Source organism: Rattus rattus, chromosome 15 (assembly GCF_011064425.1).
Source record: "Rattus rattus isolate New Zealand chromosome 15, Rrattus_CSIRO_v1, whole genome shotgun sequence".
Lineage (NCBI taxonomy): Eukaryota > Metazoa > Chordata > Mammalia > Rodentia > Muridae > Rattus > Rattus rattus.
The window spans coordinates 61,198,792-61,216,291 of NC_046168.1; the positions used below are offsets into that span (position 1 = coordinate 61,198,792).

Consider the following 17,500-nt stretch of genomic DNA (forward strand, 5'->3'; position numbering starts at 1 on the left):
ACTAGAGATTTTACTAAGGTTGTCTAATGAAACGCTTACAGCCGAGCTATCTTGCCAGCACGTGACTAAGTCTGTTTAAAGATAAAAAAGATTCATTCACTTTTTGGATGGGTATCAGTTGAGTGAGTAGGACCTTTGGGAAAATGTAATGTTCAGTGGTATAGTATTTTGTGATTTAATTTGCCATCACAGACAGAAAAATGTCTTCTTTTCTACAACAATGGGACATTTTTCCTCCTTCCGATGAATAGAGACATAAATAAATCAATTAGGATTTTCCTTATTCTTAAAGAGATCCATTAGGTCCAGTACATTGACTTCACAGATCATAAAATGCACTTCCATAAAGTACTGAGGACAGTTTCCTTGGGTATGACATGTGGCTATCTTATCATTAAATATATATTGTATTATATTGGATTTATGCATGGAAGCAACATTTTATAGTTATGAAGAGTTTTATTACTTGTTTTTCTAAGAAAAATACATACTTGAAATAAAAATAGGATAAATTATACAGTATTGTGTTTCAGTATAATGACTACTGTCCCTCTAGTGAAATCCAACTTGGACAAATAACTGAAGCAGAAATTAAGACTTTTTTTTTTTGTGGTGTTGGGAGGAAACCCCAGCTCTTGTGCATGCTAATTCCAACCTTCTGCCACTGAATTATATTCCTAGTTTGTGTACTTTTATTATATGCAAGAAAAAATGTCATAACCTAGTTTCCTTCAATAATAGATTCCCCCACTTTCTTGGGCAGCCATACAACCTGTTGTAGCTCACAGTACAGTCTGCTGAAACTTTCTTGAATGAACTTTAGGGTTTTTCTTAATGTACGCTATTAGAAATTATATTATATTGAACAAAATCGTATGTATTCCATGTCCATCTATTCCTCCTTTCTCAAGATACTTCTGTTACAGATAGTGGTTGTAGATTCATCCATGAAAGACTGTATACACTTGAAACTTGACACGTTTGAGATCATAGAGAACGCTTTGTTTTCTAAGAGTGTATTACAACCCCCAACCCTCTGTCTTTACTCACCTACACTGCATGCTTAATAAAGATTACCCCATTTTAATTGCTTTATCAAGTCAACTTGTCACAATAATTGTTTATTACAATTATTCATTTTCTGACTACGATTCTCCTTTTGCATTTATTGGTTTACACTTTGCCCTTTTTTTGTTGAGACCTTCTATTCATTGGGCAATTGGAATGATGCCAGAGATTATGTGATGCGTTTAAATCCAACTCTTACTTGACCCCTCTTCTAGCCCACTGTCCAGAGGTAGGGGAAAAAATATGGTAAATAAGACAAGGGAATGTGGAACTGTTTAGAAGTAGTTTTTTGGGGGCAATTCCAATTTCTATCAGGAGGCTCGCAGTCCTGTTCAGTAGTGTCAGAATGCCAAACACGAATCAGTGGTGGTGGCGCGGTCCAGCAGACTCTGCGGAGTTGGCACAAGTCAGAAGGAGCAACCAGAACCAGTTGGGAAGCCAACAGAAGTTCTCTGCTAGGCTTCTATCAACAAAGTGAAGAGCAATGAAGATGTCAGACCAAGGAAGTGGTGCAGGCTAGCTGTGCAAGCCCGATGTCACTGTCCCTTGAGTCCTATTTATACTCTTTCCAAACATCACGTGTCCTCCCACAGGTCTTGCCTCAGCAAAACACCACGTGAGTCTTTATAACATGACATACCCACAAACTTCCACTTCAGTTCCCTAGGACCCTGAGTACCCGGGTATTGGTAGGGTTCTGACCCAAGGTCCTTCTCACATCCTCACTTCCATTCTATAAGATTTTGACATCACCTGTTTCGTCAAGAAGCCTGAAAAACGTCTTTAATTCTGAAGTTGGCCTCTTGGAGAAGTCATACATGTTGACTTCTCATATCTTTGGAACATTTTCCTGCAGTAATCAGGAAATCGGTTCTGGTACTAAAATCCATAATTTGGAAGAGGTTTGGATCTTTGGAAGTTATGTATTAAACAGTCATGAAGGATTGATGTATCAGTCATGGCGAAGGGGAAGATGTCTTAGATATCTTTCCTGTTGTTAGACGAAATGCTCTGCCAAAAGCAACTTAAGGGAGAAAGGGCTGAATTTATCTCACGGGTGCAGGTTATAGTCAATCATGACAGGTTCTGGTTTATCACTCATGGCAATGCAATTGTCACACCCATGGGAACTGCTCACACTAAATTCTATCAGAAGTGAGCAATGAATATGTGTGTGCTACTGCTCAGTTTGCTTTTGCATGACTATACGGTCCAGGATCCCATACCTAAGAAGAGACACTACCCATTGTATGGTGGGTATTTCCATCTCGAGTAATATCATCAAGAGAACCCCCTATAGACATGCTAATAGGCTTATGTCCCATGTGATTTTAGACTTTGTCGTGTTGACAATTCACACGAATGGCTGAAGCAAGCAATCTGTCCTAATTATATCCCCCTCTTCTTATTCGGTATCCCCTGGGCTATTGCTATTTAAAAATGAGCTCAGCATCATGGATGGCCTGGGGGCGTGTTAGAAATGGAGAAACACGGATCTCCCCCACTGTCTAATTGAATCAGCGCCATGGTTTAACAAGATTCCCCAGGAGATGCCTATGTCAGTTAAAGTAGAGGGTGAGGAGGGAATGACTCAATCATGAAGAAAGATCAGATAAGGTGGAACTGGGGGACAAATGACAGGGTATGAAGGGAAGTCTCCCAAACTGTCAAGGGAGGAATGGCGATTAGTTCGTTCAAGTAAAATAGAGGCCTATTAACTAAATGCAACTCTTTATCCTGGGGGGGAAGTGCATCTTACCATGGTCAAAGAGAGCCTTGGAATACCTGGTCAATCGCAAATGGATCTCTGGATGAAGGATATATGGGAGACTTTTTTTTTAAATGCATGCTTGAAGGGTCATAGGCAAATAGTTTTGTTCTTTGTTCAGTTTTTACTGTTATTTGCTGCAAACAAACTGAAGGAACAAGGTGCCAAGAGTCTCTTCCATTCAAGCTCACGCCGAGCCTCCTTGCAGCTTCATCCAGCAGGTAATCCTCCATCTAGGATCGGTAGGCACTCACCACAAGCCCCCTTCATATGCTGCTGTAGATGGCATCCCAGGCAAGGAAGGGGAGCATCGCCTGTCAGAGAGATAACCACAGAAAATTCATGGGTAGGATTCACAGCAATATTTAGTTCCATGAAAGTCAGAAACACTGTTGAAATATCTGTAACTCCCAGTCATAAATTTTACATTGTATTTGGTTTGTATTGCTGATTGCTTAATATTAGAGCTTTTATAGTTGCCTTTTCTGTGCTTAAATAATTTATTCCTTTATATTTAAAGTTGACACACTTAGTGATCTTAAGTACTTGTCTCATGGACTCTATACTTCATGCTTATAGTCTCAGGAAGGTACAGCATGCAGATTGAAAGTTAAGCCAGTCTCAGCTACAGAGTACTTTTAAGACCAACCAAGGAAACTTAATCAGACCCTGACAAAGTCTTGTGTATAACTCAGAGGTAGTGGATTAGTTACCTTACTCACTGCTGAAGGTGAAGATGACATAAACTTGTGTGTGAGAGAGTCTCTGTGTGTGTGTGCCTGCACACATACAGATGTGTGCACATGCATGTGCATGTGATTGTGGATGTGAGGATTTACTTAGGTATTTTCTTCAATTAAAAAAGAGTAGATAATTGTTATTATATGTTAATAGACATGAGTAACATCTCGAGGTGAATTTCCCCATTCACCAAATACTTTTAGATATGTAAAGGTAAGGTTCTTAAATTGGAGGTGAGGTTCAGAGAACTTGGATCTCATGTTGAGAAATAATATTGTTTCAGAGACATATTTAATTTCATTTCTTTAGAAATTTTATAATGGGACCTTGAATACATGGATTAAATACGCAGACCCTACTCTGTGAAAACTGATGTCCTTACCATTTTCAAGCTTGACCGGAGATAACTTCTATTCTGAAAAATATTAAATTGAAAAGCCTAGAAACAAAAAAAAATCAGTGTTTCAAATAACTTATACTGTGTCATATTTTTATATTTGTCGATTTTGCACTCTGCCTAATGTTTTTAAAAAATTAAAAATTTCTTTTTCTTATTGGATAATTTTTTATTTACATTTCAAATGTTATTCCCTTTCCCAGCTTCCCGGCCATAAACCCCCTATCCCCTTACCCTCCCCTTGTTCTATAAGGGTGTTCCCCCTTCCCAACCACCCCGCTTTCCCGCTCCTCTGACATTCCCCTACACTGGGGGGTATAGGCTTGGCAGGACCAAGGGCACCATTGGTGCCCAACAAGGCTGTCCTCTGCTACATATGCAACTTTAAGACCCTGTGAGCTCATCTGTAACTCTGAAGTGTGTATAGTCAAGAGTGTTGAAAGGCCGGGGAATAAATTCTGATGATGCATTTATGTATAAATGCAATGCACACAGCAAAGAGACCCTGTCCAACAGTTTAGGAAAATCTGTACTAACCCGAGATTGAAAAACATTGCCTCAACATGAAGGGGGAAAATACAAGGGGATAGCAAAGAAGTCTAAAAACAGAATGTTTTATTTTGGCTTTAAATTTTATTTCAAAGATACAATATATGCATGCATGAAAATGAAAATATTAAATGTACAAAAAAAGAGAAAAGTTTATGATCGAACTTTAAAACTACTTGAATTTTTCTTTCCCTCCCCTAAGACTGTCAAATGTCTTTAAATAAAAGATTCATTTAATATATAGAGAATAATGATTTTGACTGAATTCAGAATGGCTTTAGAAAAATAAAACTGGAAATCATATTTTGGTTGATTTGAGAGAGAAAAAGTGTGTGTGTGTGTGTGTGTGTGTGTGTGTGTGTGTGTGTGTGTAGATATTTTTCAAGATACTTTACTTAATTGTTGGTTTTAGAGACTTTAGATAAGTATATATGTGTGGGGAGAATTGCTTGCAACTTGAAGTATGCCCAGGCGTCTCAGAGTAGAACTCATCTCCGATAAATGCAGGGGCTTGGGGTCCATGTGTTCATTTTTCCAGGCCACTCCAGGGATGAGCATCTCATTCTGATGTTCCACCGTGGCTCATTGTGAGGAAAGTGAGTAGTGCATTCAGTCCACTTGACTGGCCTGTCAGCTGTGGCATTTTCTTCCGAGAAGGAAGCACTTTGCTGCTGTTTTACTTTTTTTGTTCTGATGCCCACCTCTATGTTCTTAGAGAGTGGCAGTGTTTGAAACATCGTTCACAGCCAGCACAGATAATGTGCTCAGTGTGGGTCAAGGACTGCAAACCCGTCGCTAGTTCTATTATCTGCTCAACCTGATACAGCACTTCTGTGCTCCTAGTATAAGGGCACTTGGAGAGGCCCAGACTTCCTGTGTGTGGCTTGTGGTGTGCACGGCAGAATGATTATTAGAAGACCAGTCTTATTTCAGTATTATGATCTTCACTTGGGTTTCAAGTTCATGCAGACATGAGATGCTCAAGTGAAAAAAAAAAAAAAAAAAAAAAAAAACCATAATTTCCTTTTTATTTATATTTTGAAAGCTTAAATTTATGATTCAAAGGTTATTATGAAAGGAATTCTGTGAATGGAAATGATCTGAATCATCTTCTGGCCCTGGTGTACTCTTTTAATTTTTTTCTCATACTCAGTCACTTGAAGTGTTTCTCACTTTCATGCAGTGACTTGGGCATGCAGAATGTCTTAGCAGTGAGGCTGCATGCATTTGGGCCCTGATGGTAAAGAATCCATTTGTATCCCTCTTGTCACAGAACGAGGGAGTTACAAGAGAGTTAACAGTGGCTGTTGAAGCTAATTTAAAAAAAATTAAAATAAATTTTTAAATTTATTTTTATTTAAAGATAAAAAACAAAGCCCCTTGAACTGATCCCATTTGGCTTTTTTGCTTGTTCCTTTGTTGCCTGCAAATCTGTGTCTACCGAGTATGTGCTGGGTGTCTGCTGAGGCCAGAAACGGACAATGGCTTTTCTGAACCTGGAGCCACAGAGTTGTGAGCACCGCGACGGTGCTGGGAACCAAACCAGATTTTTTTCTGGCCTGGTTCCATTTGTTTCTGCAAATAAAAATTCTCCACTGCACCTATTTCTAAACTTGTCTACTAAATACTACTAAAAGCTACTGGTGGCTCTCATTTTTAGAAGAAAAAAAACTTTTTACATGAACTTAATGCATTAAGAATTAGGACATAAGAAACGTGAGCTCTAAAAGTAAAGTGAGGATGCACAGCTAATGTTGAAGAAGGAAAAAATATATAGTGTAAGAAATGACAGGACATGGCTTAAAAATAGGTACACAAGAAAATTACTGAAAGGAATGGCAGTGGCAAAATACAACCTGTGTGATTCCGTTCGTTGGGTATTAATGCAAAAATGACAGCATAGGAACAGGCGTGGGGCCGGAGAACATGCGAGAACTTGTGGATCGATCCACATCCACATGTGGTTTTTTTGTTTGTTTGTTTGTTTGTTTGTTTGTTTTGTTTTGTTTTGGGTTTTTTTTTGATGTAAAGCTTTTTTTAATTTTTTTTTCTTTATTAACTTGAGTATTTCTATTTACATTTTGAAATGTTATTCCCTTTTTTCCCTTTCCGGTTTCCGCCAACATCCCCTAGCCCTTCCCCCTCCCCCCTTCCCCTTCTATATGGGCTTCCCCTCCCCATCCTCCCCCAATTACCGCCCTCCCCCCAACAATCCCGTTCACTGGGGGTTCAGTCTTGGCAGGATCAAGGGCTTCCCCTTCCACTGGGATCCACATGGTTTTTATCTTGATGGTAGTGACTAAATGGCTATATACGGTCACTGAAATTGGAAGTGGTAAAGGTGCGGCATTTTAATGATATCTTTTAAAGAAAAAAAGTACTTAGGACCTTTCTTTGCAGCGAAAATGTAATGAGTTGTGTAGGAGCCTATGGAAGAGATATTGTAAAATCTACCCTTAGCCTAAGTTTTTCATTCTGTGGGATGTGGGCTCTACAGTGACTAAAGGGGCAACCCTGAGAGTAAAACCTCTCCAGGCACTTGGGGCACTACAGGCGTGACCACAATAATTGAACTCATACCACCAAGGGCCCAGCCTTTGGCAATAGCAGTTTGCTTGTTAACTCTGCTGTATCTGTCTCCTGCCGACTCTGGAAGAGTCATGAGCCCACAGATGCTGAGTGGGGAAAGGTGATGGTTCTTCTGTGAAGCTCAAGTACCTGCTGCCAGGCCGTTGCTTTAGTGCTGTTGTCTCGCACCGTTCTAGAACACTCATTGAGGTCTGGTGTGTCTGCCCTCTGTGTGTCCTTGCACCTCCAGGTGAATTCTGGAAATGAAGTAAAACCCTCGTGTCTGAGCAAATGAGAAAAAGAATCTAGAAACTAAATTTGTCTTCTTGGGATACACTCTATCTCTTAATATCTGAATACATGGCTCTTGGTTTGGTATTTCAGGTCTTCTCCTTGTCCTCAGTCTGTTTTTAATCTTCCAAAACTGGAGTTAATTTTATACAAATAATGAGCTAAGCCTTGATAGAACAATAGCCACAAGGCCAAGAAGTTTCCGTTCTAATCCACAAGATGAGCCGGTTGTGGTGATGCACGCCAGTAGGTAGGATTTGCAGAAGGAGGCAGAGGCAGGAGGATCACAAGTTCAAGGCCAGCCTGGGCTACACATTTTGGAGAAAACAGATGCTACTTAGCAAGGTGTCTGTTAGCACTTGGGCTTCTGCTGGGCAGCTAGCCACAGAACAACCCCACTGCCACACTCTTGGAATTTAGATTTTAGACAAGCAGGGAAGAGGTTTTGGTTGGTGTATAAGAAGGAGACTGGATGTCCTTTGGATACTATGCTGAGCTAAAGAGAAAAGAAAGACATAGGCAAGATGGCCAGTCCCTACTTCTTAGCATATATGCACACACACACACACACAACTGTTCCTCCACATGAGCTTTGAGGGGACCTTTTCTATTTCAGCCATAACAACCACTAAAGTAGAGAATGTACCTTCCAAGAAATGGGAATTTTTCTCATGAAAGTATTTCATACTGTGCCACATTTTCAGCCCAATTAATCCCTCCATCAAGCCATGCTTGAGAGGTCAAGAAGGTTCCAACTTTAATTTATACAGGAGGAAAGCTAGAACGTAGAATTGTCTGCCACTCATGGATAACATCATGCCCTATACAGATGCATTCAATTATATACACGCTAATGGATAGGATTAAAATTAGCTGGCGGTTGGTTATGTCATTTTTTTTATTAACCAAACAAAATCAATTCAATTTTTAACACCCAAGATATAAAGTAACTGCTGGGTCTAGAGCACACATAAACCTTACAAAGCTTCCAGTTTAAGATGATGCACACATTTAAATACCCCAACTCCACTAATGTAGTGGAAATAATACGAATTAGTTGAAGCAACAGAAAAACACAGAACATGATCATAATAAATATCTGCCTGTGCTCAGAAGGGAGCATAATTATTTGATGGAAGGAAGCTGAGCACACATCTACAGCACATGATAAATCCCCACCCGTCAAGCACCTTTGTAGAATTACCACTATTAACTCGTTTGTGTGTGTGTATTCTGTGTTCCAGCTTCTAGAACACATGTGCTGACGGTTTATATAATTATTCAGGATGCATTCAGCTCCTTCCCATCCACTTCCTGTCCTTTTACTGTTGTCAATAGGTCCCAGGATCTGCTTTGGCCCATGCTATAGGTGAGCTTCTGAACACGCACTACTGAGTGTTAGTCTCGGGAACATTGTCTGTTTGGTCAGTTTATCCATCGCTTCTGGAATCCACCATTAGAAATGGTACAAAAAAAAAAAAAGCTCTTGGTCCTATAGCTTAAGCCCCAGTGATGAGAGCTGTTGAGCTGTGCCTCAGAAAAACAAAAGATACATGGGACAGGCTTTAACGTAACTTGAACGTGGAACACAGAGCGAAGAGTACAGCCTCAACCACCAAGAATTGTTCAACCACAGTCTGCTGAGTAAGAGGGTAGATCCTGGAGTTTGGGGGTGACTTATTGTAGAGCAGTTTCAGGAAAGTTTAGCTACCGCATTAGTCAAAGACAAGCATTGGAAGCAAGCCTGGTTGGAACTACTTCAGTTAAGTACATGCAAGTGATTATACATTAATTATTCATGTAGAAATCAAGCAAAGTTTCACTAACTATCTAACATGTTGAGATTAATTTCTTGGAAAACGAGCGGTCTTTAATTAATTGCCACGTGAGGAACATACCCATTCTTGTATGATTTCTAGTGTTCTCAGTCGTGTTAATCTTGTTAAAGGTTAGGATGTTATCTTGGCTAATTGATAAATTATACAATCATAATTGTAACCTTCTACCTGTCCAGCTCTTCAGCATTGAAATAAGGTGAAGGCTTGAGAACGACTGATTTTAATGCCTTACTGAACGTTTACCATGGTGGCGGGAGTTTTTACATCAGTTACATGGAGAATCAGTGCCTCCCGTGCGGCTCTCACAGAGAATGCCGTGGCGGGGAGACAAGTTGAGTTAAAAGATGACCATGTGTTTAGGAGACTGATATGTGCCTGTATTTCTCTGCTGACAGAGATATTGAAGTATGAATGGTGTGTAGTAAGCCCCACATAATTACAGTGTATCATGTGATAGGTTGGCAGGGTATAAAATCATGGAGCCGTATCAGAGTCAGGAGGCTGGACACGCCCGTCATCCCTGAAGGCATGTTTTGAGAGATCCCAATCCTGTGTGCATCTCCTCTTCACTGTTGATAAAATTAATTTTGAGATGCCACTGTGGGCTTGATGTCTATTATGCTCCTAGTGCAGTTGACAAAAATTAATCCCTGAGAATGTGTGTTTCTTAAACATTTAACAAAACTGTCAATTGGCATGTGTTTGAGGCATGTAGTCTTACATGTATCATTATTAAACCTTTAATGTAAAAGGGGAAACTGTAGAAAATAATCTTCCCTAACTTGTTTTTGGAGCCACACCAAGGACTTCATTATGTTTGTGGAACCAATGATTAAGAACCAAAGAATAGGAATAAACTTCTTGAGATCAGGGATCCTCACTTTTATATGAATTGTGCTATTAAATAATCTTTGTGTTGTTGGTGTGCATGTATTTCTGATGTTTTTCTATAGTTGATGTGAAATAAACGCTTCACATGTAAAGAATTTTCCTTGTCAAATGATTGTGGACAAAAGAGGCTAAATTAGGATGGAGAGGTTTAGAGACCAATGTATCAAGGCTCATTGCGGGTTTTAACTAGCATTTCTTAAAGTGGTGGTTCCATGGGATTTCTGCTCATGCAAGTATCAGTGCTTCTTATGCATGGTGTTCAGAGGGGGGGGGGATGTGTGTGTGTGTGTCTGTTCCACTTTAGTCTTAGACGGTAAGAAGTAAGAACATCCTACCAGGGAAACTCATTTATTCAGGCCACTTTAACCCTTTGTAGATCTTTTTGCTGTCTGATACCTAATATGTGATTCGAATTAAAGTTATAATTAATATTGGAATAGACTCTGCGATACCCCTGTAAAATCTCAAGCATAGAGGCATGGAGCTGTAACCCCAGTACTGTGATGCTAGACACAGGCTGATCCCAGGTGAGTCCCCAGGTTTAGTGAGAAACTCTGTCTCAAAGGATAGGATTGAAAAAGGTGGAAGACATCCAACATTGATCTCTAGCCTCTCTACATGTGTGCACACACATATCTATGTAAGCATGCACATATTTATGTAACCATGTACATATTTATGTGAACATGCATGTACGAGTGCATACGACACACATATGAAGTAATGGTGATGTGGTAAATTCTTAATATGCTCTATACTTCCCTGGTCCCCAATGTTCTGGATTCCTAGAAGACACACATACACAGCCTTACATTTTAATGCCTTAAACAGCTCAATGTCTGAGCCACTCCCTCATTCCACGTGGCTAACACACACTTCGCTCCGATATTCCTGAGTTAATACTTACAAATCTGTATTTCATCTTTGCTGCCCTGGACCCTGCTGGGCAGCCCTCCTGGGGCCGCTTTCCCTCCTGTACCTCATTTTGGCCGTCTCTCCGTCCTGTACCTTTCTGATGTGGCCTTTTTCCTACTCCTTCCTTCATCATGGCAGAATCCCCTCTCCCTCTTTCCTCAGTCCCTTCCTGGGAATTCTAAAAGTCCCACCTCTGTCTCTCTGCCCAGCCATTAGCTGCGGGTAAGTTTATTGACTAGTCAAAAACCAACTGGCGACAGGCCTCCTTTAGTCCTACACGAGGGACACTGCCAACAGATTTTTGGGTAAAATACTTAGCATGAGAACACAAGCCGCTACACAATGGTGATTGAAACTATTGATTGGAGCGATGTTTATTCGGCATCCTCCAGACAGGAATGAACACAGAAGATTCTGTCCTGTCCCGTTCGTTGTTCTCCTTGATTGGCAGAATTCAGGGAGGAGACAAGATGTTGCAGCCCGGAAGTCCCTTCCTATTTGTTCTCAAGTTGCTCTCAAGTTCTCAAGAGCTAACTGGATTCCCTTATTGGTGAAGTCACACAGATCCCCTCAGTAAAGTTATGAAAAAGACAATGCGTGCTAAGCATATAGTGAAATGCAACTTCCCAACATAGGATTGGTATTAACACAACAATAATCAAAACACAACATTAGCACCTAAAACCAAGTCCAGCATCTATTTAGTAGACTTCCGGTAACATTTAAGTTGAATAACCACTGTTAAACCCATGACTACACCCTTCAAGTAGATTGTATTGGAAGATCCTGAAGTTGATAAAGTTTGAATGTGTGCTTTTCTGAGTTAAGGTTTATTTTATTGTCTGTGCGTGTTGTGTGTGTGGACTCACACCAGGTGTGTACAGTTGCCCTCAGAGGTTGGAAGAAGGATGACGATCATAGAGGTGGAGCTTCAGTGATTGTGAGCCAGCGAGCTTGGGTGAGACCCAAGTTTGGTCGTCAGGAGAAGCGGGCCGTGCTCTTAACACTGAGCTCCAGTTCTAAGCTTTCTTTACTCACCTCCCCCTCACATCACCCATCCCACACAAGGCCTTTGTAGACATTTTTCTCCAATTCCGTTTCCATATTACAGCTTTACTATCTAATTCTTTGTGTGGTATACTGTTTTGTTTTCTAGGGAAGCTGGATTTTCAGATCATGTCATCTTTACATTTCACTTTCAGGAAGACATCTTGCCCCCAGGGGCAGTATTACTCAGTTAAATGTGTGTGGATTATGCCCACTTCAGATTTTTCCCCGCTAGGGATTACACGAATGCCAACAGAAATTTAGAAATAGCATCACTTTGTTGAGGGGACAACTTAAACCTCTTTGTGGAGAATAAGACAGTGGTTTAGACATGATCAGAAACAGGGTGTTTTATAAAGACAGAGACCTGCATCAGACTTCTCAATTCCACCATAAGACTCCAGCTTCTCTACACTGTCTCTTATGTGCATATCTTTAACAGAGAACAAACACATCCTGGCCACTTCCTTAGCAACCTTGGGGTGACTTATTTTCAAGTCTTCTTGCCTCAGAATATAACCACGTAAATTCTTTACTCTGACATTACTCTCCTGATTAAGACCAAGTTCTTGAGCACCCTTTGGTCAGAAGCTTACTTCCTATTGAACTCCTTGTTTGATTATATGCCACTATTTATTAACACCATTTCTCAGAGAGGATGGCCATTCACAAAACAGCCCCAGGCACTCCCCATAAGTATTTACTATAAAGACATTCCTCTAGTCATAACTCACTTGGGGCAAGCACAAAGCTCCATCCTGAGCATGGAAGAAATTTCTCTTCGGTCCTAGTCCTGTGAATGGATTCGGGTATCTCTTGAGCAAGGCCTTTGCTTGCCTTTCCATGACTCAGTGAATGAATCACACCTCACGTGTGAAGTGTGGCTGTTAGAGCAGGCATTCTCTCTACCAGCCCAACCTCCACTTCATCTTTTCCTTCCTCGTCTCATTTGAATATTATTTTATTGTTACCTTGCATTCAAGACTGAAGACCAAAGAATATGGAAGTGTATGCAAACGATAAAGCTGGATGAATGGCACACAAGAAACACATGTAAATAGCATAAGATGAGGAAGACGATTAGGGGCCCCCTGAGACACTTCCCCAGTCACAGTCTAAGAACCTGCAGGATGGCCACTATCTTTATTTGTAATGGATTAGATCTGCCCGACTCTGACATTCTTAAGTATGAAACCCCACGGAATATATTATTGTGCTCAATTGAGTTATTCAGAATTATGCCGATGCAATTCCGCTAATTCGTTTAGTCCCGAGTTCATTCTGCTGATGAGTAAAATTCTGTTTGGCGAACATACATTATTTTTAATTGCATTCTTAATGGGCACAAGGAGAACTTTTAAATTTGTGGTTGAGAGGTAGATGCCCTAAATGACTTCTGGTAGGCTTATTGCAAAGTTCTGGGTGTCGTGCAGTCAAACCAGTCAAACCTGTTTACAACCCTACTAGCAGGAAAAAAATATGTGCCCTGGGTATCTTCACCAACCCCTGGCTATCTCTTTCATTTTCTGATAACTGTTAATAGTGATCACTGTTCCCTACTAACTGGGTCTTTGGTTTTGCTGCTGCTGCTGTTGTTGTTGTTGTTGCTGCTGCTGCTGTTGTTGTTGTTGTCATTGTTGTTTTGTAAAGAGCCAACTCTGTTATTCCTTGTAATTATACAACTTACCTTTTATGCTATGTTACTATTACAAAAAAAATCAATGTCTTTCTATATCAAAATGGTCCCCCATAAAAGAGAAAACATAAAAATAAAAGCAGATGCCAAATGCCAAGTTTACCACAAACCAAACCCTTTCTGGACAGAGGAATTCAGCATTTACTGCTAAGAAACTATAGTCGAGACTCAGAGGGTCAAGCTTTAGTGTCATCAGTCACACCATTTTCATTCAGGAATGCTACCCTATGTCTGTCCTGAGCCCATATGAATGTAAATTCTCAGAGCTCAATTGTGCTGAACAAGCTTTAAATAGTCAGTGAGGAGCCAATCTTCAGATGCTTATGAATGACCTCTAAACCATTAAAAACAGGAAGTCTTACATGAAAAATGCAAAAAGTAGCAGCCTGCTCCTGTCCAGTGCCCCACGGAATGAGACATTCCACACAGAGAACTTTACTAAGAAGCCCTAAACACCTTAATACTTACTAAAACAGAGTTCACCAGAAGTGGTGATGTATGGCCATGATCCCAGTGTTTGGGAAGGGGAGGCAGGATCGGCAGTCCCGGGCAAGTCTGGACTATGGGGACAGCCTCTCTAAAGAATGATTTCCCACTTAAGAGAAATGTTGGCATCATGGAGATAATCATCAAAACTTAATTCAACTCTTAAAATTTTATATAGATGAAAAAAACATCATCATGAGTCACTCAGAGTACAAATAGGATAACTCGTCTCTTGCAGATGTGATATGACTATAATCTTAGCCAATGAGACAAAAATGTAAAGTTGAATTTTCAAGGATAAGGTATTGAAGTGTTTGGCTGCTGTGATATCATTAGCATTAATTCACCAGACGAATCAAAATGTCTATAAAAAGTTTTAAATTTTGTTTAAATGTTTGTTAGAATTGAGAACCTGAGCTTTGCGCAGAGGCAGTATCGTAGCCAATGAGGTTTATCCGAGGCGCGATTATTGCTAAAAGAATTGGGAACCTGTTTGTGGTCTTCAACTGGTATAGTGACTACAGTTTAGTTGTGTGCAATACAGTAAAACTTCACGAATGTCAACGTTTTCTGTCTCTAACTGGAAGGTGTAGTCACAGCTTCTCTGGGGTTACTGAGAGTGAGGTACAGAGACTGATCCAGCTGTGCTACCCAGATCATTGGTGGTCACTAGGAGGCTAGAAGTGCTCTCTGTACCCCTAGGACCAAGTTGAGAGTAAAGAACCTGCCTCAAATCATACAAGTCACGGAATCATGGGGCTGGGGGCCAATTCAACAATTTCCAGTATTTCACAAGCTTTTATTTGAACATTTTACATTCAGTAAATATATGTCCATACCAAAAATGAGAGAGAGATTGGCTTAGATGAAGTTATACTTTAAATATTAACATCTTATTGATCATTATTAAAAGCAGAATAGGTTTAGCAAGTATATCCTTTTTTATTTCTAACTCTAAAATGAAAGTTTCAAGGAAAGTTTCATCTTGACAGTGGTAGTCTCAAGAAAAAGTTAAAAAAAAATAAAAGTAAAGTGTTGGTGTGTGTGTGTGTGTGTGTGTGTGTGTGTGTGTGTGTGTGTGTTACTCTTCGATATGGATTCTGGGCTGGTCTTGAACTTGGGAGCCTTCCTCAAGCCTCATTTTCTGAGTGCTGGGGTTACAGCATGAACATGCCACTGTGCCTGGCTGTTTTAGGAAAACATCTGCAGTTAGTTGGAGAAAGTTGATTCTAAACAGTGGTGACAACTAAGAACACCACGGCAGGGTATAGTCAAGTATGCACTGTGTTCCTGACTGTTACAAACCCACTCTTGTTAATAAGACATGGCACAACATTGTGCATCTGAGAAGGGTCAAGGCCTTTTGTGGTTACTTCTATCATGTCAAACCGTAGGAGAGGAAGCTGCTAATACATTAATTGAACTGTGCCCTCACATCATGAGAGAACACTGCGTGGAGGATTCAAAGGCTCCTTTTTCTGATTTTCATGGAGGAACGACGATTGAAAGAATTTCCTTCTTTCCTCCAGACGTGTTGATGGGAAATAACTTGCCCAAGAGTCTGATATGTATTTCTTGACTCCTTCCCCAAAGGTGTATTTTCAACATGTCATGTCTCAGCAAAAATCAGATTTGCTAAAAACAAACACAGACCAGATGAGCAGTTACAGATACGTGACTATCAAATGCATCATCACACAAAGCTGATACAGGACTGTATTTAATTTGTGTACAGAGTATTGTCATAGTGACTGTCTTAGGTAGGGTTACTAGTGCTATAATGAAGCACCATGGCCAGAGCAAGTTAGGGAGGAAAGGGCTCATTTAGCGTCCACGTCTACATCATAGTCCATCGCTGAAAGGCATGAGAGGAACTGAAGCAGTGATAGAACACAGTAGCAGGAGCAGATGTAGAGGCCATGGAGGGATGCTGCTTACTGACTTGCTCCTCATTCCTTGCTCAGTCTGCTTTCTTATAGAACCCAGGACCACCAGCCTAGGGCTGGATGCTCTCCCATCAATCACTAATAAGAAAATGCTCTACAGCCTTACCCATAGCCCGACCTATGAAGACATTTTCTTATCTGAGTCTCCCCCTCTCAGATGACTTTAGCTTGTATCAAGTTGACGTAAAGCTAGCAAGCATAGTGACATAAAAATAAGCCATATTTTCCTATATGCTCAATTCTTTTTAAATATGATTTCCTTCTATTTACCATACTGTCATGTTTATTGAAATGACTAAAGAATGTCTTCTTGTAATTATGTTCATAGTTAAACATGTCGGAGCCCGCTTACGCTATGACTTCTCAGAAATCAGAGTGTCCTGAGATTAAAATTGCACACAAATGTTCTACACGAAACAAAGCCTTCTCCTCAGTATTTTCCCTCTAACATAGGAAAAAAAGAATCCAACATAAATTACAGTAAGCTCCAAATTAGGTTTCCTCATTTTCACATTCTAACAAAGGGAGGCAAAATGAGATTAGAAGTTACCATAAGGTCAGAGCTCATGGATGGCCCAGATTCAATTGTAACTCCATGCCCAGGGTGGAAAACATGGCTAGGATAGTTTCCTGACCTTCCCAATCAGATCACCCTACTGTCTAAAGTTCTAAGCATGCATATGTCTGGAAGTTACATCCTTGGCAGTAGGTAGGACAACCAGCATGGCCTGGGAGTCCAGTCTTAGGACTGGTTAGTCATGCTCTGCAGTTTCCTCCGACTGGGAGGAGCTGATTTCTAGTTGTGATTAGGCAGACTCCATACGAACTAGCAATCAGCAGAAGATGGGGCCACACCCTTCCGCCTGCCCAGCAAACCCTACCTTCCCTGTCATTCATCGCAGGATTGGGGCGATCTGAAAACCTTGAAGTTCAACAGCGTGGGATCTAAGCCAGAAGAACTCGTGAAGAGGATTTTTAAGACCCAGTGTCAGTGTTAAGCCCATAAAGTCTGTGGCTCATATCACAAAAGGCGTGAGAGCAGAAATCTAACATATTTGTTGTTTAAACCTGTCTGTTCATCATCCATCCGTCCATCCGTCCATCCATCTACCTACCTACCTATTCTTGAACTGAGGATGGGATCACACATGCATGATCCCATTACCAAGGAAGTGGAGGTAGAAGGAATAGGTTTCAAATTGTATTTGTCTGAAGGAATCCAAAACAAGAAACATAAAAAGTGAGGATAGAACCTGGCAGGAGGTGAAGGAGGAGAGTAAGAGGGGATGAGGGGAAGAA

At 40.5% G+C, this 17,500-nt stretch overlaps 1 protein-coding gene and 1 pseudogene across 1 annotated transcript in view; both read left to right on the forward strand.

The window, feature by feature from the left end:
• Rab27b (RAB27B, member RAS oncogene family) overlaps positions 1–17,500 on the forward strand; it is a 189,570-nt gene that overhangs the window by 106,069 nt on the left and 66,001 nt on the right. The window lies entirely within an intron of this gene.
• LOC116885076 lies at positions 14,671–14,829 on the forward strand (annotated as a pseudogene).